The sequence below is a fragment of the Callospermophilus lateralis genome, chromosome 7 (genome assembly GCF_048772815.1).
Source record: "Callospermophilus lateralis isolate mCalLat2 chromosome 7, mCalLat2.hap1, whole genome shotgun sequence".
Taxonomy (NCBI): domain Eukaryota; kingdom Metazoa; phylum Chordata; class Mammalia; order Rodentia; family Sciuridae; genus Callospermophilus; species Callospermophilus lateralis.
Window position 1 is genome coordinate 14,634,680 of NC_135311.1, and position 22,864 is coordinate 14,657,543.

At 37.6% G+C, this 22,864-nt stretch overlaps 1 protein-coding gene across 4 annotated transcripts in view; it reads left to right on the plus strand.

Moving 5' to 3' along the window:
• Positions 1-7,122: 7,122 nt before the first annotated feature.
• Ddr2 (discoidin domain receptor tyrosine kinase 2) overlaps positions 7,123-22,864 on the plus strand; it is a 145,887-nt gene continuing 130,145 nt past the window's right edge. For all 4 annotated transcript variants that reach the window (XM_076862760.1, XM_076862762.1, XM_076862758.1 and 1 more), the window contains exon 1: positions 7,123-7,287. The gene's annotated coding sequence lies outside the window, so the exon portion shown is untranslated. The remainder of the gene's footprint in view (positions 7,288-22,864) is intronic.

The window sequence follows — 22,864 nt, forward strand, 5'->3', positions numbered from 1 at the left end:
AAAATAAGGTTCAAATAAGTTAATGATCCTCTGAAGCTCTTGAATCCCTAATAAGACAGTTAATGGGAAGTATGCATTTTCCCCCTCCACAGATTCTGGAAAAATCACAGCCCAGAAATTTCATAGGAAGGGTTATCATTATGTATAAGATGATTGCTCCAGTCTAGGCCTGAGTATGGAAAATAATGCTATTGCAACAAGTCCATTCTGATCTGACATATAGGTGTATGAGAAACTGAAAGGTAGTTTAACTAACAGGAGTTGTTTTTGCTTGAGACCAGATACCAATGGCAGCAGGGGAGATTGAAGATAGATATAAAGCAGAACTTTTGATGCTGAATGTTTATCCGGCTGTTGAGAGATGCTGCACCCTAGAGACATTTAAAAGTTGCTTTTTAAAAATCTAAGGATAGTGCAGGTTTTCACTTTGTAGCCCAGAGAAGGGTTACATCCCTGGAACAATGGTGTGAAATAAGATCCTCCCACCTCAATAACTCTTTTTGCATCTCTCACTCTTGGGGATGCCCAGTTACAATTCTCAGATTTGGGGGCTTTTTTTTTTTTTTTTTTTTTCATCCTGCTTCTCAGAATTTCTCCCTCTGCAAGGAATTATGAAATGAAAAAGGAAGAAAAGAACCTCAGAGCAGGCAGGGAGACCAGATACCCTCATTCACTGGAACCGGGTGACAAAGTCTAGAGGCTCTGAGGTTTGTTGTTGATGCCAAATGGGCAAAAGGATCACTGAGAATCACAAGAACTGGACTCAGACTCAGATTCAGCCATTTACCAGAAAGTAAAGTTGGTAAGCTCCGACTTCCCTGAGCTTCCTTTTCCTTATTTGTAAAATGAGGATATTAATATCCACGCTGAGTACATATCGGGGCTGTCTGAGTGTCAGATGAAGTCATGTCTGTGAAAGCGTTCCCGAAGCTGTGAAATACTGTACGTGGCATTGTTAAAAACAAAGACAAATAGGAATCCTACTGCCAAATATTAATCTCCACTTCCTCTTTGTTTGACTTTTCTAGCTCATCCAGGGGAGATTCACCAGGCGGACTGTTTGGAATTCTTTTTTTCCTCACATTTTTTTGTTCTGGTGGAAGTGCTCAGAAGCAATGACAGAGTTAATGATGGGCTTCTGGTGCGAAAAGGATAGGAATGGAAATGACACAGATGATTTTCTGTATGGATAAGAAGACGTCAATTCCCAGGAAAACTAAGAATTGATGATGTCCTACTTGATCTGAAATATCTCCTCTCCACCACATAAACACACAACTTCATTGTCAGCAAAGCACATGTGTGCACACATATGTATTCTAGCTCCAACAGGTACAAGTTCACTTCTCTGTGCATTAGTTTCCTCGTCCGGACACCAGGAGATAATAATACCTACCCCAGAAAATTCTTATGGGCATTAGATAAGGTAATACATGTAAAATTTTTAGAAGAATGCCTGGCACATGGTAAGCACTCATTAAATTATCTCTTCTGAACCTTATCAGGCCCTCACAACCCTGTGAGTTCAGTTCACATTTCCCTCTCATTTTACTGTTAGAATGGCTCATTCAAAGTGACTCTCCTCAGTAGAGTTTGGAACTTCAATCATCTTTCACTAAACTCTGTCACAGGAAAACATCTGGTAGCATGCAGAGTTACGCCCCAGATCATAAAGGAAATAAAAATCTCTTAGGGTTAAAACTGTCTTTTAAAAACCTTTTAAGTTTGCTGGGTGTGGTGGCGCATGCCTGTAATCCCAGCGGTTCAGGAGGTTGAGACAGGAGGATCGCACGAGTTCAAAGCCAGTCTCAGCAACAGCAAGGCACTAAGAAACTCAATGAGACTCTAAATAAAATACAAAATAGGGCTGAGGATGTGACTCAGTGCCGAGTGCCCCTAAGTTCAATGCCCGGTTCCTCCCCAAAACCAAAAAAACCCTTTAAGTCACTCAAAGACTACTGATGCTTTGGTGGATACAAGTTAGTAGAATACATGTATGTATATATATACATACATATATATATATATGTATATATACACATGTATATATATGTGTGTGTATATATACACACACATATATATTTATTTTTATAAATATATGCACTGTATACAGTGAAGTCATATTGTGCATACATTTAATATAAGTACCAATTTTATAACCCAGTTCTTAAAATGAGTCTACCTATTAATGGATAATACATCCACAATAGACAAATCCACTAATATATACAAAGGCATAAAGTCTTTTTTTTTTTTTTAAGAGAGAGGAGAGAGAGAGAGAGAGAGAGCGAGAATTTTAATATTTTATTTTTTAGTTTTCGGCGGACACAACATCTTTGTTTGTATGTGGTGCTGAGGATCGAACCTGGGCCGCACGCATGCCAGGCGAGCGAGCTACCACTTGAGCCACATCCCTAGCCCAGCATAAAGTCTTAATATTTTAAAAAACTCAGTATGGAGGAAATTTATAATATATATATATATATATATATATATATATATATATATATATATATATATATATATATATATTTATACACACACACACACACACACACACACACCACTAAGTATTGAACCTAGAGGTGCTCTACCATGGAGGTACATCCCCAGCTCTTTTTATATTCATATTTTTTAAAAATTTGAGATAGGATCTAAGTTGTCAAGATTGGCCCCAATCTTCCAGCCTCAGCCTCCCAAGTTGCTGGGATTGCAGCATGTATCATCCCACCTGACTGCCACATAAATCCTAAGTACACTAAGATCAAGAATCATGAGCTAAACTCAGGAAGAACCAAAGGAAGTCTACATGCAGCTGTCTGGACATTCAGATTATTCTACTTTTAAGAAAACTAGTATTTCTGTTGTCTATAAATTTCCTCTATACTGAATTTTTTAAAATATTAAGACTTTATGCATCTATCTATCTATCTATATCAATGGATTTGTCTATTGTGGATGTATTATACAATAACAAGCAGTCTCATTTTAAGAATTGGGTTTTAAGATTGGCACTTATATTAAATGTATGTACAATATGACTTTATATAATGTTCTCTGGATTTGGATCAGTGAGGCATAATATCTTTAAAATCCAGGGACTGTCAGGCTTTGCTAATTATTTGCCATAATTATTTGTTACTATTGTGGGACTCTTATAATACATGACACCTATCTTCTGAGAAATGACATCTATGAGTGTGGACCCTTGGGGACATATTCATGTTATCTGACCCATTGCCTCCACTGTTTAGAGGCAGAGGAGAAATAAATAAGGCACACTTGATCAATTAATAAAATTCTTCGAACCACTTGGAGCAAGGAGATAAATTTTAGAGGATTGGGGATGTGGCTCAAGCGGTAACGCACTGGCTTGGCATGAGTGGGGTGCTGGGTTCGATCCTCAGCACCACAAAAAAAATAAAGATGTTGTGTCCACCGAAAACTGAAAATTAAATATTAAAAATTTCCCTCTCTCTCTTATTTCTCTCTCTCTTTAAAAAAATAAAAAATTTAGAGCTAAGGTGCCATTTTAGGCTAACGTTTAGGAATGTATGAAAAGAAACTGAAAGAGCTGGTTTGGTGAAAAGAAATAGGTTAAAGCAAGATGTGCAGGAATATGCAGAAAAGAGAAAGAGACAGAAGTGTCAGGAAAAATGAATACATGAGGAAAGACATGGAGGAAAAATAGGATAAGAGAGAAGAGAAAGAAGAAGAAGATAAAACTAGGTTACTGGTTGTAACTCCTGTTGCAACTTAAAAGTACCATGTAGATTTGGTTTCTATGAACACTCGAGTCATTTTAAGGTATGTGTGTGTTTCTTAAGCTAAATCAATTAAATTCTTTCTACTCCCGTTATTCTTTGTATTTCCTAAAGCATCACAAAGGCGCAAGCCATTTAGATATAGAAATACTAATTTCAGTTCTCAACACTTGTATGTATTTGAATCATGGGTGGAAGACTAGAAAAGATCTTGAAAAGTCATCTTGCACATTTCCTTACTTCTAATTAACACTGCATCTTGAACATTTCAGATATTTTTATGCCATTTTTAGTAAAATCCTAGTACTGGAATTCTATTTTGCTTCTCAGTTATTCATTTTCAGTGTAAAAATGTCCTCACAACTAGGATGTATTGCCTTCTATGGAACATAAATAATTCTGATTGCAATGACTCATGTTTCCCAAGCCGAGCCAACCAGGGGGTAAAATCCGTTCACAAAAGAGTAATAAAATAGTATTTCTCCACATCTGTTCCCACAATATTAGGAATTCCAGCCTTACTCAAAACTCCATCAAATAGTTTTGAGAATCCTCAGGAAATTTCTTCTTTGTGTTCCGTGGATTGGTTCTTTCAGCTTTGCAGCAGCATTTGCCGTTTTTCTTTCTTCTCAAATCTGGTTTCCTATAGCAATGACTGAATAAGTATACCCCTCCCTGCCCAGAGTCATCTCTGAAAACTGAGGCTCAAATTCTGCGATTCCTCCTGACACTCTAAATGTCTCTCAAACATTTCAGTGAAATATTACTTTCAGTTTTTCCTTGCTCTCGTTTGGGTAGCACCTACTTCTTAAAGTTCAGGATTAGACCTTGAACTTGGCTCTGGATAGCCTGAATAATAGAGATGGTATTTTGAGTGACAGGCATAATTTTGAGTGATAGATATGGTTCCCTCCCTCCCTCCCTCCCTCCCTCCCTCCCTCCCTTCCCTTTTCTTACTTCCTGCCTCCTTCCCTCCTTTTTCTCTCTCTTTCCCTTTCTCTCCCTCCCTCTCTTTCTTCCTACTTCTTTCCCCCTTTCTTTCTTTCAGTTGACCCAGGGTTGTTCTAACACTGAACTACCATATCCCCAGGGCTCTTTTATTTTGAGACAAGCTCTTGCTAGTTTGCTGAGACTGACCTCAAACCTACACCCCTCCTGTCTCAGCCTCCTGAGTCCCTAGGATTATAGATGAATGCCACTATGTCTGGTGACTTAGTGTTTTTCTTTGAGCTTCTCCTTACCCTGGACTAAGCTCCCTTGCACTTGGACCATATTTTACCTTTTAGTTTTCTCTTCATTCAGTGAGTTCTTCCCCAGAAGCCTCCTTGCTCTGTATGGAAATTCCTAATGGACTGCCTATCCTTCCTCAGACAAGCCCAGGAGGGCTGGATTTTTGAAATCAATATTTCTGACTCAAGGTGGAATCTGAGTTACACACACATACAAACAGTGTTGCCTCTGGAGTAGCGCCATCTTAGATACTGGTGTCTGAGGGCACTCAGGTACCTGTTCTTTATTAGGTGCTGACTTCATGAAGATATTATACTCTTTTTCACGTTTGACCTGTAACCTCACCAAATCTGGAATCATGGTTTATACAAACAGTGCACTCTTTATAGTAATGCCAAAGAAGTAAACCCCTCCTGGCTTGGATGTCTGAGAACTCTCGGACTATTTCTATAACCAGATGTTTGTAGATGTTTTTGGCAGGCACCCATTAAAGTTCCTGATAAATGCTCAATATACATTGAATTCAATATATACGAATTGAGCCTAACATCTTGGTCTCAGTGACCACAGACCTGATATCAGATGCTGCGAGTTGTCTGAAGAGTCTTAATACTTTTTCTTTGTACTGACCTTTCTGTTTGTAAAATAACTCTAGGTCTATTTTTTTTTTTTTTTTTCCCTCTTAAGTCTCATTTTCTACTTTTGTCTCTGTGGCTGTCATTTGAACAGCCTCTCCATTCTCTGTATCGTCTTCCAGCTACGAAACACAGATTCTGACTCTCAGATTGGTGCTGGGCTGAACCTTTTCAAGGCTTAACATTGACAGTTTGAATTTTAATTTCATGGTGCATTATACTTATACATAATAGTGAGATTTGTTGTTACATATTTGTACATGTACATAACCAGACAAAATAATTTTACCAGTTTCATTCTGAATTGGAGATTTCTTTGCTTGGTATTTCCCTTTATGAAGCATTTCATGCTCCAAACTTACTATGGGGATGCCCCTCCTTCTTTGTCTTGGCGGCCCCACCTCTCTTCCTGCTAGTCTTTGAGGCTGTGCAATCACATGTCAAGTATAAGCAGAGAAGAGTTGGGGATAGCTCAAGAGCCCCAAAGAAGGAGGTCCCTTTACCAGGAGGTGGTTCTTAAAGGTAGGTGAGGCCTTCTTAACCTCTCTTTTGGCATCTACCTTCCTCTGTGGATTCCCTTCCCTCAGGTGCCTGTACTCCCTACACTCACAGAGAATCAGGACCTCCAGGTTCTGTGCTTGCTCAGAAGGGATCCAGGCTTTAAAAGGTTAAGGCTGGAGTCTGGGTGGATGGAGAGGATTATCAGCTATCATATGGAGAGCCTAGCAAGGATTCCTCACCCTGTTGCCTTACATGCCACTTTCACATGATCTCTGGGCCTGACCACAGGAAAAAAAAAAAAGTTTACAAAATAATTTAGAAAGTCCTTGTAAACGCTTGTGTTTTCATTTAGCAGCAAGAATCCAGGACAGCAACAGACCCTTGGCAGCAGCAGCCAACTGGGAATTGAGTGGAAAAAAAAAATAGGAATCATGGACGCTAGAACCGTTCAAATTTTTTGGTAAAGGAGGCAGTGGGGGGAAGGAATTAAATCTAATCTTTTTGAGGAGGGCTCAGCTCTGATCTCTTATGGTCAAAACACGAAGGAGCAGCTCCATGTATGTGACCCAACTGTTCTGGAAGCTTCAATTGGAAGAGACTCCAAACTTTTAAGTTCTGCTTACAGCTTCAACTCGAGTAAAAAAAATGAGGTGTGTGGGGGTCACAGGATATGAGGACCAAGTCTTAGACGGAGGTGGAGGGCTTGGGAATGGATACCGGTGGGGATAAGGCGGAAAGGAGCTACATCTTTAAGTCTGTCCTATGGTTATACATATTTTTTCTTCTATGAATGGGTTCTGCTGTAAATTATAGCTTTGCTGTGGTCCCTTGGGTCAAAAGAAATAGTCTCTAAACAGAAAACAGCTCTGATTGGTGACTTTCCTTCTTCCCTCCCCAACCCCCTTTCTAATTGAAACCAAATGTGCAATATATTGGATGCTGGGATCCCTGGCGCTTTCCCAGGAATCCTCAGAATGTGAGGTTTCTCTCAAAGGCATCTTGCATCAGCCTGTGGATGTATGCCTACCACTGGGCTCCTTCACGGGCAAAGTTGAAAAAGAAGCATTTCACAACAAATTCTTCTTTTGGGGTTGGGGAATCGCAGTGGATTATACCTCTGTTTCCTTCTTTCCAAAACTGTGCGCCCCTGGATGAAAGTAAGTTGTGTTTTGTTCATTTTTTTTTTCCCCTTCTTTTTCGAAAACGAAAGCTCCTAATATACTTCTGTTGATGTCTCAGGAAAAAGTTTTAAAAGATTCAGGGGGAGTCTCAAGTGAGGCAAGAAAGTGTGGGGAGTGGGGCAGCACACACGCCTCAGAATGTCAGATCCCATGTTTTTGGGTGGGGGTCTGGATTTGTGTTGTGCAGGGAAGATGAAAGAGTGTTAATAACCAAAGAAGGTCGAAGCAAAGTAAATGAATCCATGGCAGCTGCAAGATACAATAAACAGTGTGAGCAGAGTTGAAATTGTTGGCAGGCAAGACAGGCCGATTGCAGAGCTAGGTTCAGGAAAGAGAAAGCAAAGCAGAGGAGCTAGGTTTCTAGGCATTTAGAGGGCTGTTTGAGGGTCCTGAGTTTTGGAGAGACATAACCAAGCACTTTCTGTGTTACAAGGCAGTTGCTGATTTGATTGCGAGAAAGGCAGCTTTGGATGAGGGCTGGCTTCACCTTGAGACTTGGGGGTGGCTGGGCTAGAGGCCGGCTGTTTGGTGGAATTTTCAGTCAGTTGACGATGAAATACAGCTTCCCAGACTTTTCTTGCTGGCTCTGGGTACTTTTCCCTTTGTTATCCAATGACTTGAAGCTGTTTTCAGCCGGGACCTCTGAGTCCTGGCCGAGGTTTCAGAGTCCCATCCAAAGGGAAAAGAGAGTTTTTCCGTGTGGCTCAAACTCTCAGGCCAGCCATTAGAGGCGAGAATTCACACTGCTCGAGCCAGTAGGGGGTTCAGCACCATTTTGCGGACTGTTTGCCTTCCGATCCTCTCCTTTCCTTGGAGGAACAAGAGACTTGAAAAAGGCCTTCGCAATCTCATTTGGTCCCTTCATTTCCCAGAGGTCAAAAATGAGTGGAAGGGGGACTGACCTGTTCTGGGTCTCACAGCACATTTTATAGTGGAGCTAAAAATTAAATTGAGGTTCTCACTATTACCAATCCAGAACTTGTTCCATTCTATACCTCAACTTCCATGTTCGTCTTTAAGATTTATTCTGGCTGAGATATTAGAGGCAGTTTCATGAACAAGTTATCACAAGGATGGTTATAAGCAATACAGAGGATGTTAATGGTATCTGTGGTTATTCGTGGTTTTGTGTGTGGAAAATGAAAGAAAGCTAACATTTGAGTACTATTGTGTATGTACCAGTCCCATACTCTGAGCTTAATGTACATTACTTGAATCTTCGCAGTTATGTAAGGCGTTATTTCTATCTTATAGATACGTATATTTATGCTGAGGGAAATGAAATGAGTTGCTTAGAGGAAATGCAACTGAGGTGTTTGAAACTCATGTACGTCTAACTCTAAATCCTGTGCTCTGAATCACTGTTCAACTATAAACTACCTCACCCTCCTCCACACTAGGGGTTGGTTGGTTATTTTTGGAGTCAAATTCCCTGTCTCATTCAGTGACCAGGAGGTAAATTTGTCAGGCTAGGGGAATGATTTGAATCCCCTCTTGGAGGTTACTTTTGCACTTGGATGCAAATCTATCAGCATGTCAGATGTGGGTTAATTTCTAGGCAGTTGGTATATACTTAACCTTTGTCATGTACAGAGCCTGGGATTTAGAGTCTCAGGATAAGTTCTGGCTCTACCTTTTACTACTTGGCAAAGTTGTTTCACCTTTCTGCACTCTGGCTTCTCTATTTATTACCTGGGAACAATAATACCTTGCAATATTATTATTTTAAGAGACATTGGACATGAATGCATTGAGGGCTGTAATGGCTTTCATGACTGTAATTACTTCAACACCAGAATGTAATGTGAAGGAATCTGTGATGATGCCAGTGGCAGGCGGGGGGAGGAGGAGAGGTGAATTTGACCATGCGTGAAACTCTGAAGTGGGTGCCCATCTTCTTCAAATGGAAGCAATCACTCCTCACTGGAAATATTTCTGGGTTTTTCTCTCTGAAACTTTCTTCGGGTGGCAGGGTTTGTCTGTGATTCCTCACCCAAAGTAGAGGAGGGTGAAGCACAATGGGCTTCCTTAAGCATCCCTTGGATCTGTTGTAGCTCTGAACAAGAAAGGTTTGGCCAGGACCAGTCTTTCACTTTCTCCTCCAGGGAGAAAGACATTTGAGAACCTTCATGTCTAGCTGAGATGCTAGACCTAGGTCCTTCTTGTTACTGGCAGACGGCATCTCTTCTCGTCCTTTACCTTCATCCCCTGGTGGTAGAGGGTCAGCATGCAGCAGAGGCCCTACCTCAGTTTCTGGTTAAAAATCTACTTTAAAACCTCAAAGGTAAGGGAAATGGGGAAGAAGCTTTGTACATATTAGCTGGAATCTCATTTTGGATTTTACTTAGAATCCTTAACAGTCTTCATGTCCAAGTAGTGGAAGCATCAATACAATGGAGTCTCATCACCTACCTCTTATCTCAACCTCTCTGTTGAGGCCATGCCAATTTTCCATCACATGTAAGAAGTTCAGTTCAAATTTAGTTCAACTTTACCACGTGATTGCATTTTTAATAGATGATCTAATAAAATTAATCTGCCCCCACATATTAATGTCACATCATTTTAAATTAGCCTAAACTCTCAGACATTTTTTTTCCCAAATTTCTTTACAAGATCAACTTTCAGGGACTTTATATCACCTACACCTCAAATATACAACCCAAACACATGTCTCACAGGCATCCAGAAAGCAAACATTCATCTAAACACGGACCTCCACTGACATGCTAATGTCTTGTGCCAGCTCACATAAAGCGTTACCTGTCCGCAACACAGGCACATTGGAGTCTTTATACCTCCAACCATTTTTGAAACTGCAATATATGAATCAATCATCTCATTCCCAACAATGAATACTCAGTCCAGACATGTGTTCAACATCTCTGGGCACAGCTTCATTGAATTCAGCAACCATTGTTTTCTTTTGGGGGGTGGATACCAGGGATTGAACTCAAGGGCACTTGACCACTGAGCAACATCCCCAGCTCTATTTTGTACTTTATTTAGAGACAAGGTCTCTAAGTTGCTCAGTGCCTTGCTTTTGCTGAGGCTGGTTTTGAACTTGTGATCCTCCTACCTCAGCCTCCCAAGCCGCTGGGATTACAGGTGTATGCCACAGTGCCTGGTGAATTCAGGAACTATTCTTAATGAAGACTGTTCACCAGTGTATTTGGAACACCAGATTGATCCTGAGGATTTTCAGACACATTAAATTAAAATATTTAAGGATGAGGAAAGGAAGTTGGTACTTCAAAATGTTTTTCAGATTATAACAGGAGGGTTAAGTACCTCTGCTGATGAATCTTCAAGTGTGTTACCTTTGGCAATTCAATTCTGTTCTATTTAATTTAATTTTGTTCAATGAGCATTTGTACATATTAGCTGGAATCTCATTTGGGCCTCTAAGCTTTGGGCTAAATGAAGTATCACTGGATTGGAAGAGCATTTCAGAGACAAATTCCTGAACACAGGTTTAGACTTACTCTGAAACACCTGGATTCTTCTGGGCACTGTATGTAATGGATTCACACACTCAGTTGTCCTGTGGCTTAGTGTTTTGTACCTAAGGAGACCTCAGAGAGAAATATATAAATTTGTACTGGAGATTGAACCCAGGGCTGCTTTAACACTGAGCTGTATCCCTAGACTTTTTTATTTTTTATTTTGAGATAGGGTCTCACTAATTTGCTGAGACTGGCTTTGAACTTGAAATCCTACTTACTTAGCCTCCTGAGGCACTGGGATTATAGGTATGTATCACCATGCTCAGCACCCCCAAAAATCTTTGAGAAGTCCTTTGGAGGTGTTTCTCAGAGGTTTCTGCTGCTTTGCCATGTGTGGGAGAGGAAGAGGGCATGGGATAAATAAAATTTCATGGGCCTAATGTAGTGCAAAGAACACAGTGAGACTTTGGTCCCAATACCATCATTTTCTAGATTTTTGTACCTGAGGAATTTTTTATCCTCACTGGGCCACAGTTTCCTCATCTGCCTCCCTTAGATTCAGATCAGATAATGTATATGAAATGGAAAGCATTGTACCAAAAAAAAAAAAAAAAAAAAGATAGGTGGGATGCCCTTTGGACACATTTCACAGGAAGCTAATCCAGCAAGCTTTACTATAATGCAAGATTGTGCTTAGGATCTGAGTGGCTTAAGCCCACAATAAATTGAGATAGGAGATGGATTAAAAATGAGAGTAATGTAGTACTTTTGGAAATTTTTTCTTTTTAAACTTTGGATACTATGAATTTGGAAAACATAAAATAATAAAAACTGCAGTAAACTCTCAAGTCTAAGATAAATAGCTTCTCATTATTTTTTTTTCTCCAAGTGGTATTGATTTTTAAAAATGTCACAAGGTGTGTTCTTTTTTCATGTTTTTTTTTTTTTAATTTACTTGTTCTTTTTAGAGAAACATGACAGTAGAGTTTATTTTGAGATGTTATTCAAGGTATGTTCTTTACCTGTTATGAATTCCACAGCATCCTGAAACACTGTCATAATTTTGTCTTTGCTATATTAATCTATTCATTCTTCAGCAAATAATTATTGGGTAATCTCTGCCAGGCATTGTTCTTGGTTTTATTTATCAATAAGATTATTTATTTCTTCAAAGTCTCATTACTTTAGTTCTGTGGGGCTAGAACAAGAATTTGGAGAAAAGTCCTTTGGGGAAAAATTAGTATTCAGGGTTGGCTTAATAACATTATGCTTTTTAAAATTTGCTGAGCTGTGATTTTAAAATATTTTGGAACTAGTTCTTGCATGGTGATTGTCAATGGAGCCAGGTATGGTTCAAAAAAATAAGATCCCAAATTTTGTATTTTAATTTTCATAATTTCTCTTTAAAATTAATAGACTTAGGAAACTTAAGTAGGATTAGAATAAAGCCCCAGAGATAAAATAAAGTTGGTTCATTAAAAATATTTTTAAAAAAGCCAGGCGTGGTGGTGCATGACTATAATCCCTGTGGCTCCAGAGGCTGAGGCAGGAGGATCATGAGTTCAAAGCCAACCTCAGCAATTTAGTGAGATCTTGAGTAACTTAGCAAGACCCTTTCTCAAAGTAAAAAATAAAAAGGGCTGGGGATGTGGCTCAGTATTTAAGAGCCCTGAGTTCAATCTCTGGTACAAAAATTTTTTTAAAAAATGAATTAATATACTTTATATTTCTGAGTACCTTTAGCACTATAGAAAAATTGAGAACAGAATGAGAATTCTATTATATTCCTTTTACCCTTTGTACCATTTTTCTAATAATAACCTTTTTATTGTAGTATTATATATATATTTATCAATAATTTTTGTTAAGCATGTTCTCAACTAGCTATTATAGAAGTAGAAAAGAATACATCATATTTCTGCTTCTCAAAATATTTATAATTCCTATATGTATAGTTCAAAGTCTCTCCTTTAGTAAAAAAATTTGCTGGACACTTAATGCCTGCCTAGTTCAGGGCCAGGGCTTACCACAATCATAGTAGAGAGTCAACAAATACCTACTAAATATATTAAAAAGCAGAAATGAAAGATCTAGACGTAAAAGACATAATCTCTTTCTTTAGGAACTTGGGAAACAATAGCAGTGACTAGAGAAAACTTCAAAAGCACATAAAATATTATTGAATTAATAAAGAAGATATCTGTATAGGCAAACAAAATATAAAGTCATTACCAACAGTCCTATCTTCTTTATTGGGACTGTATTTTTTTATCATCATTATTGTCTTTGTTGCTAAAGTATTCATCATTATTATCATAATTATGATTATCATTCTGTCTAAATTCAAGAATTAAAAATCCTTCCCACATCCCCATGCTAAGTTTAAAGTGCAGGCGGGTGTGCATGTGCATATACATGTGTGTGATTTGGGCATTTGTGTGATTTTGGGTTCTTATGATTTGGGCACTTTTAAAGTGCCACCACATTAATACATGCCACTTGCCTTGCTCACCAAATGTAAAATGAATTAAAATTTGGGCTTTGTATAGGGAGATCACCCTTCAGCAGCCCATGAGAGCTATAACAAAATGCCTTGCAGTATTGTAACTTCCTGAAAGCACATAAAACTTAGAGAACCGGTGAAAGTTACAAAGGCTGTTGGCACTTGTCCCTCAGGATGTACCTCCTTGCGATTTAGGGAAACAAATTGATCTAAGGTGGAAAGGTAGTGGGTGGGCAGAATGAGAGAGGGAGAAAGAAAGAGAGAGAGAATGGAGTTAAGTTCACTCAGGAATAACTCAAGTTAACTCTTCCTTAGATGGAATTCTAATTTTAGAACGTGTACATTATGTAGATTTTTAAATTGAGATAATGCTTACATAATATAAAAAGGAAATTAAAAACAAATGAAAATTCCAATCAAAACGCTAGGAAGGCATTTTATAGACATTGACAGACTGATTCTAACATTTATAAGGGGAATCAAAAGACCCGGAATAGCCAATTCAATATTGAAAGAAGAAAGCACTTGGAGAACTGGCACCACTAGACTTCAAGTCTTGCTATAAATCCATAATAATCAAGGAAGAGTGGTGTTGGCAAAAGAATAAACAAATAGATCAGTGGAACAGAATGGAGAGCCCAGAAATAGGCCCATAAAAATATAGTTAACTGGTTTTTACCAAAGGAGTAAAAGGAATACGATGAAGAAAAGATGGTCTTTTTAACAAATGGGGCTGGAACTACTGATCTCTGCCTGCAGATATAATGAATCCAGACACAGACCTGACATCCTTTACAAGAGTTAGTTCAAAATGTATCACAGACCTGAATGTAAATGCAAAACTGTAACACTCAGAAGATAACATAAGAGAAAAGCTAGGTCATCCTGAACATGGTGATTAAAGTACCATACTAAGGGCACCATCCATGAAAGAATAATTTATAATTTCATTAAAATTAAAAACTTCTTCTCCATAAAAGACAATGTCAAGAGAATGAAAATATAAGCCACAGATAGGAAAAACATGTTTTGCAAAAGACAAACCTGATAAATGACTAGTAACTAAAATATAAAGAACTCTTAAAACTCAATAGTAAAAAAGACAATTGGTTAAAAAATAGGCAAAGTTTCAGTTTTTCCATATATTCAAAGTATCACTTATAGGAATCCTCAGTTCTTTTTTTTGTAATTGAATATTTGGTCTTTTTAGATATACATGATAGTAGAGTGTATTTTGACATATTATACATACATGGAGTATGAGTTATTCAAATTAGGATTCCATTCTTGTGGTTGTACATGATGTGGAGTTTCATTGGTCACGTATTCATACATGAACGTAGGAAAGTTATGTCCAGTTCATTCTACTGTCTTTCCTAATGGCATCCTCTCTCCTTTCCCTTTATTCTCCTTTGTCCAATCCAATGAACTTCTATTCTCGCCCAACCCCTTATTGTGTTAGCATCCACATATCAGGGAGAACATTCAGTCTTTGTTCTTTTGGGATTGGCTTATTTCACTTAGCATAATAGTCTCCAGTTCCATCTATTTACCAGCCAATGCCAAAATTTCATTCTTCTTTATGGCTGATTAATATTTCACTGTATATATACACCACATTTTCTTTATCCATTCATCTGTTGAAGGGCATATTGGTGGGTTCCATAGTGTAACTATTGTGAATTGAGCTGCTGTAAATAATCATTTGGCTGCATCACTGTAGTATGCTGATTTTAAGTCCTTTGTTTATACACTGAGGGGTGGTATAATTGGGTCAAATGGTGGTTCCATTCCAAGTTTTCTGAGGAATCTCTATACTGCTTTCCACAGTGGTTGCACCAATTTGCAGTCCTACTAGCTATGACGAGTGTACCTTTTTCTCCACATCTTTGCCAACATTTGTTGTTATTTGAATCCCCAGTTCTTTTGATCAGGACCACCTAGTTTAGCAAGGATTATGTCTTAGGTGGTCTCTATAACTCACTTTATAGCATAACTCCAAGTGAGTAATTACTGAGCTCTCAAGATGCATTAAGGACTTAAATATGCCTAACATAGCGCTTATTTATTGGTGGGAAAAATTCTTAGTAGGGAGTAATTAAAACCTCATAATCTATAAACTTTGAGGATATAAAAGAGTTCAGTTAATTTCCATTAATTTGTTATTTTGTAGGGTCAGAGTCTCAAGAGAACCAGGTCATAGAGAAATGCTCCAAGCACTGGGCTTGCTATCAAAAGTACTGGGTTCAGATCCTGATTCTTGTTGGTTATGGAAGTCGAGGAAAGATACCAGTGTCTTCACAATATAAATGTGGAGGAACAGATGCGATTACAAATGAATGCTTACTGTGCCTTGGGTGTATAGGATATATCCTAAACTATATAGTATATAGTGTATTCAATACATTATTGAATACATAGTGCTAATTTATTTTATTTTATTTTAACAATAAACAGAAGATGGTTAGTCCAAGAGAGTGATGAATAGTCATTTTAGGTTTCAGGATACACTCCCAGATTTGGCTTCTCTTGTTTTGACCATGGGCAATGCTGGAGTCTTTCTCTGGTGATGCTCTTTCCTCTTGGTATGCTCAGGGTTCTGATGATGGAACTATTTGCCTATTATCTCCTCCCTTCACTGTGGAGTACTCTTGTTCTCTTTCTCCATACCTCTTTCATTAAAACAAAAAGCGCCTCACAAAAAATTCTGAATTAAAAAATATTGTATCACATTAAGCAAATTAACTGCTGCTTAATATCATGTTTAGAGGTAAACAGTTTTTCTAAGACTTTTTTCAGTCATTCATTAGTGAAGCAATATTGGGCTTGGATGTTAAGATGTTAAGATAACCAGAATAATGGCTTTGCCAGTGGTGATGTAGGATGCGTTAGAAAAGAAAAATCTCAAAGCAATGACTAGAGTGTATGTGAACCCGATGTGTACAGGGGCACTTCTGTTCACAAGTTGCTGATGTAGCACATTTTTTGACGCTTACACTCTATTGAATAGACAAGACACAGATCTTTTTAAGGGACAGAGTTATTGATGGTGGAGTAGACATAGCTTCCAAGGAATCTTTCTTTGGGATTGTTAAATCTGGTATTACACACCTGAATAATATGTGGACCTATTTTATAGAGAAAAATTTTTCAGATCTTCAAATGATCAATTATTAGTATGTTACTAAATATATATACAAACTTGGGGTTTGGTGTATAGCTCAGTAGTAGAATAGTTGTCTAGTATGCACAAGACCATGGGTTTGATCCCCAGTAAAAAACACACACACACACACACACACACACACTTGTGTGTGCAAAACTTGACACTATATTTACTTCTTATGCTCATATTATTATGCAACTATAAGTCCAAAGCAAACTTATGAATGAAGTCAAACATAACTATACGCCTACTCATGTTTAAATTAGAAATACGATTTTAATGTGACAGGTATTGTGGTTTTGTTGAAATTAAGCACTAGTGTGCAAGTTAGAATGGAACATGTATCCTCAGGGTCCAGTACTGTTTAATTTGGGTCTGTTATTTAAATGTATTAATACTCATTCAGAGAATGCTTGTTGATGTAAGTATGTTGAACAAGTTATTTTTAATAGTCTCAAGGGTTTGTTAATTCAGGAAAACCAGCTTTCAAACACAACTCTGTAATAGGCAGTCATCAAATGTCAGTATTAAAGCGGTATCATTTGATAATTTTCTGAATTTACTTGAAGATAAGGTTAGCATTGTGGAGATAATAACATTAGTATTATGTAGTTATCTAATCTCCTTACAAATAAAAACAGGAACAGAACCATTCTACTTTTTGTATTTATGCTTAAGAATTTCTGTTTATAAATTGGAACTTGTTGGTATGTGAAAAGTCAGATTCCAAATCACACATCTGCTCACAGCATGAAAATGGCATTGATTGCCATGACTGAACAGATTAAACTGCCCCATGCCACGCTATGACTCAGTTTTCCCACCTCTTCTTCTATTTCTAGATTGGTTCTTGTCTTGATCTTTCATTTGGCATTTGTACAATTATAAACACAAATGAAAAGTCAGGCCTTGAAACTCTATGTTGGTATTTGGTTACCACTTGTATTAAAATGTCAAATTGTAGAAGATACAAATTTTAAAAATTCCAGAAAACTCTATTCTATTTTCCTGGGATTCCATCCCTCCTTTATTTTGGGCTATCTTCTGCATATAAGAAGACGTCCATTCTTGACTTTCTAGGTCTGGCTTATTTCACTTAACATGATATTCTCCAGTACCATCCATTTACTAGCACATGCCATAATTCTTCTTTACAGTTGATTAAAATTCCATTATATATATATATATATATATATATATATATATATATATATATATATATATATATCTCACATTTTCTTCTTTAACAGGTATCTGTGTTGCTTCCACAACTTGGCTGTTATGAATTGCACTGGTATAAACATTGATGTAGGTGCATCCCTATAGCATGCTGATTTTTGATCTTTTGGATATATACCAAGGAATGAGATAGCTGAGTCATATGGTGGTTCCATTCCTACTTGAAATTTTGTGGGCTGTAAGATTGCATTTATACTTTGAAACACACTGTACAAAGGCTAAATTTGGGCTCTTTTCAGAAAAACTTCTGATCTGTTCTTTTCCTTTGGATTTAATTAATGAAAACTGTGATGGCCTCAGAGTAATTTTTATTATGCACCAAAATTAAATTAATTGCTTATTATATAAAATCTCACTGAAACCTTGTAATAATTGCATGAAGTAGATAATTTTCCTGTTTTGCATAGGAGGACAAGTGACCCTAAGAAATGGTTAATCACATGACAAGTGACAGTGTCAGAATTTTAACCTATATCTTTTTCATTGCAACAGGTGAATTTTTACCCACTTCTTTGTTACTCTCCATGCGCCTCCACTCTATGTTGTGAATCTCTCCTTTACTGCTAAAAAGCTCAACTCTTCTATAATTATCCCCTTATATGTTTGTCTTTTCCACTGAGTCAGTGGAACTTAAACTTTAGTATGCTTCAGGATCATCTGGAATATAATTTTTTTTTTTTCCTAAGAAAAGCAGACTCCATGCTTCTCTCCGGATTTACTCAATGAGAAATTTTACATGCAGCATCCAGGAGACCTTCTTGTTTTAGCAGCCTTTCTCAGGTGATTCTGTTGCAGGTCTCACTCTGGCCACATGATTAAACTGTGTTTGCCTGAAGAACCATGATTTTTAAAAATCTATCTTTGCATCTTAAAGACTGCTCAGTAAATCTTTGTTGAATAATTGAAAGAAAGAAAGAAAGAAATTGTCTAGAGAGCATGTATTCTTGGGAAGAATATATTTTTGGCTAGACCCTTGGAAAGTTTAGAGATACATGTTTAAGTATCACTTAATATACTGGGTCTAGACTCTCAGAGTCCAAGTGTGGCAAGGAGCCCAAGAGAAAGGGACAAAAACCATGACTGTTTGTAAGAAAAAAGTGAAAATTTCCTGGGTCTTCCAGGATGCAATAGAAAAAAATCTTTCCCTTTTCTAAAACTAAGTTAATTGAACTAGAAAGATTTAAGTGCCTTTAAGGCCCAGAAAGATGTTAGTTTCCCTAGTTTTTGACTTGAAGTTCTGTAACTTGCAGTTTTCTGCTTAACTTGTAGGTCTGAGGTTAATGTGGATTTTTTTATTTGGCATAATTTTTTTAGAGTACTTACCAAGTACCCTTGCACTTAATAAGGCATAGTCTTTTCCCTTCTCGAGTTTCTTATAAGATAGAAAATTTAGGAAACAGTAAAAGAGCAGAACATGTAATGGTAGAGATAACTGCTCTGTTTTTGCAAGTGCATGGAAGTGTTTCTATGATCAGGGGGCTAGCAGTGGATGCTGGAAGGTAAGAACTGGAAAGAATTGGATAAGCTGGAAACAAAGAGAAGTACAGCAGAGTCTTGGCAGTCAGACTGCTATGGCTGGCTCAGTTAATAGTGGAAGATGAGCCTAGAGTAGTGGGAAATGTGCCCCAGGGAGCATGGAGAGCATTGCTCTGTACAGATGTGTTTTATGACATCCATGAGAGCTTTGGATGTTGTAGAATTTTGACCATTTCCTTCATCTGAAAGCAGATGCAGTGTCATTCTAAGATTAATGTGACAGCAGCATGTCAGATAAATTGCCAGGGAAAAGGAATTGAATTGAGAAACTCATTAGAAAGCTGTTTTCTGAGGTCCAGACATGGAATGATAGGTTTTAGACCAGGATGGTGAAGTATAAAAGGGAAAACTAGAGGAGACGTGGAAGGACACTGACAAGACAGCATCAATGCCAATGTTGGGCAGAAACACTGGGAAACTCATGCATTAATCAATGTGCAGTATATGAGAACCCCAAAACTCATTTTCCCACAAAAACCCTTGGTCAAAGATGAGTGCTATAAGATTATGATTAGGATCCCATATCTAAGTGTCTTGTGGCTATCTTACCTTCTGTTGCTGGCAGAGCAAATAAATGACTCTGGAACAAATGAGGACAATTTTTTGTTTCTCTTTTCTTCCTCATCTCTTGCGGCTCTCCCACGTGGTCCCCATGGTAAGGACTACTCAGTAGGGACACTTTTGCTTGGGACCTGTGAAGGGCATCTTGCTAATGAGCCAATCCTTGGAAACTTGTGGGTTTTGGATAGATAACAGGGGTTGGGTAAGGGACAGAATTCTGTGGTCAAGTTAATTTGGAAAATATTATTAGAGAATGAAACAGATTTCTTTGCTGCAGGACTTCCCAGAATGTTTCATATGGTAATAAACATGTTGACTGTCTAAGAGAGGTCAGCTTGCAGCACTTCACAAATGTATCAGACCATGTTTTTGTTTTAGGAGAAGCACCTGGGAGGAGGGATGCATAGCATATATTCAGAGATATTAAGTTGTGGAGACTTTGTCTTTAAAAACGTCCCTTATACTAAAATTGGCAGTATAATGGGAAGAACCAAGAGTCTGGGATTTAGGTCTGGGGTCTACTACCAACTGAAGACCTAGTGCAAGTCAGTGAACCCTCTCAGCCTCAGTTTCCTCAGAAGTTTTAACTAATACTAGATGAATTCTCAAGTTTCTTTCAACCATGAAAGTCTGAGATCATGTGTATGTTCAAAAGAAGAAAATGATCTGTGATTTTTCTATTCTATAATAACTGGTGGTGGAAGCAGGAAGAGGCTCAGGGGAAAATAACAAGAACATGAGTAAGATGTGGTTTGAACCCCTTAGGTGATTATATGGTTGGGCACAGTTGCTGTGCTGGACTGATGTAACAGAGATAAATGAAGTTTGTAGTTTGTTCTCAGGCTTCTCTGAATCTAATCATGTCATGTGGCACATGGGGAACTATTCCAGTTGCTAATTCTCAGGGGTCACTTAATCTATCTAGTCCTGGTGTTGCTGCTTAGAAATTGACTATATACAGTCATCCCTTGGTGCCCATGGGACTGGTCCCAGGAGTCAAATCTGCAGATGTTCAAATGACATAGTATTTGCATACAATCTTACGTACATCTTCTCATATACTTCAAGACATCTCTAGACTACTTGTAAGACCTAATAAAATGTGAATTCTATGTAAAAAGTTGTTACATTACATTATTTAGGCAACAATGACAGGAAAAAAGTCTGTTCATGTTCTGTACAGACACAACCATAGTAAGGACTGATACACAGTATGCAAATAAGACACAAGGCAAATGAAGCTTAAAGAAGTGCTGGAGAGAGACTGAGGACCTAGGGAGTGGCCAGAAGCTACAGCAGGTATCAATTATATCTTTTCTGAGGCCAGAGAACATTGATTTCTTCATCTTTATGTTACCTATAATACATATTATATATTAGGAGCTCAGAAACTTTCTTGGATGAATCAATATTAAGTTATTAAGCTATTAATCTAAACACGTATATAATATTAGGTTAATAAATTCATCAGTTAAAAACAGCTAAGGGTACTTTGTGTCTCCTGTGAACTCTTTTCATCTCTCTGAAGCTTGCTGGCCTCTGTCATAGAAGGGTGATATTCTTTCTAGTTAGAAAATCAGATCCTGGATGGATGAAAACATGGGTTTTATTGTTAGACTTGGCTTGGAATTCTGACTGCCTTTGTTAGCTATGCTGTGTTGGGGGATTTAGTTAGTATCTCTAAACTTTCCTTTTCTCATTTTTAAATAAAAGCAATAATATATCTGTCCTGCAATTATTGCAAGTGCTGGTTCTACTCCTGAGATGGTTCAAAAGTGAATCATCCTTCATGATTCACCCAAATCAGGTTGGATTTTCTCTTGGTTCTATGGACTTATAAGTACAAACCATACCAGGCTATGTAATTTCAGAGGCATACTAAAAAGTTAAAAACAGAAATACAGGGACTGTTGTGCCCATTTTCCTGATCTGGTTAGGCAGAAAAGAGGAAAACAGACTTGTGCATCTCATTTTGAATCAGACAGATGATAAACACTTTAAGAAATTCCTTTTTGATTGGAATTTCTTCAGCCACATTCATTTGTCCTAGTTTCCTATGTCTCTAAACTTTACCACAGAGGTCTCCTGAAAAGCCAGCTTAGTTTGGGCCATCAGATCAGTCCCACAACTCATTTCTGTTCACAGAACAATTAAGGGAGGGGGCTAACAACTACTGAGCACTGAGTGTCTACTTACATGGTGGGAAGGTTTTATACATTATTATAATTATTATTCTTAATAACTTTATGAAATAGGTATAATTATCTCTATTGTATAAGTAAATAGAAGCACATTCACCTCTGTAGACTGTACAGCTAGTATATTTCAGAGTGAGGAATTGAACCCAGATGGTCTATCTGGTCGTTAACATTTGAGACTTTTGATGTAATTAACCAAATTAGCTGTATTGGTGGGGTTTTCTTTCACTGTTTCTATGTTAGGAAACTTGTAAACCAACAGGATTAGCCTTTTACCCCTTAATACTGTAGGAAAATAGCTTTCATAATATCATGCTAAGAGAAATCAAAGGTCAAATGTCTCTCATAAGTGGAAGATAGGGAGAGAGAAAAAAGGAATTGAAAAAGGGGGTATCTTAGGAAGATAGGAGGTTAATAGAGAAGAGGAAGGGCATTGAAAAGGAGGGATGAGGGAAGGTCATGAGAAAGTACATATTATGTTCATATACAAATATGTCTCAATGAATTCTTATATAAAATAATAATGCACTAATTAAATAATAATAATAATAATAATAATAATAATAATAAAAATAAAAGGAAGATCATTAGAGTAGAGCAAGTGGATCAGGAGGAGGGAAGAGGGAAAAGAAGGGGAAGGGACTGGGAAAGGAGTGAATCTCACTGTTATATATAATTAAAATGCACCAATAGTGCTAGGGCTGGGGCTCAGTGGCAGAGCACTTGCCTAGCATGTGGGAGGCACTGGATTCGATCCTTAGCACCACCTACAAAAATAAATAAAATAAAGGCATGCTGTCCATCTACTACTACATTTTTTAAAGTGCACCAATAAAATTAAATAAAATAAAAGCACAATATTTGAATAAAAAATTTGTTTAGTAAGGAAAAATACCAAAAAAAA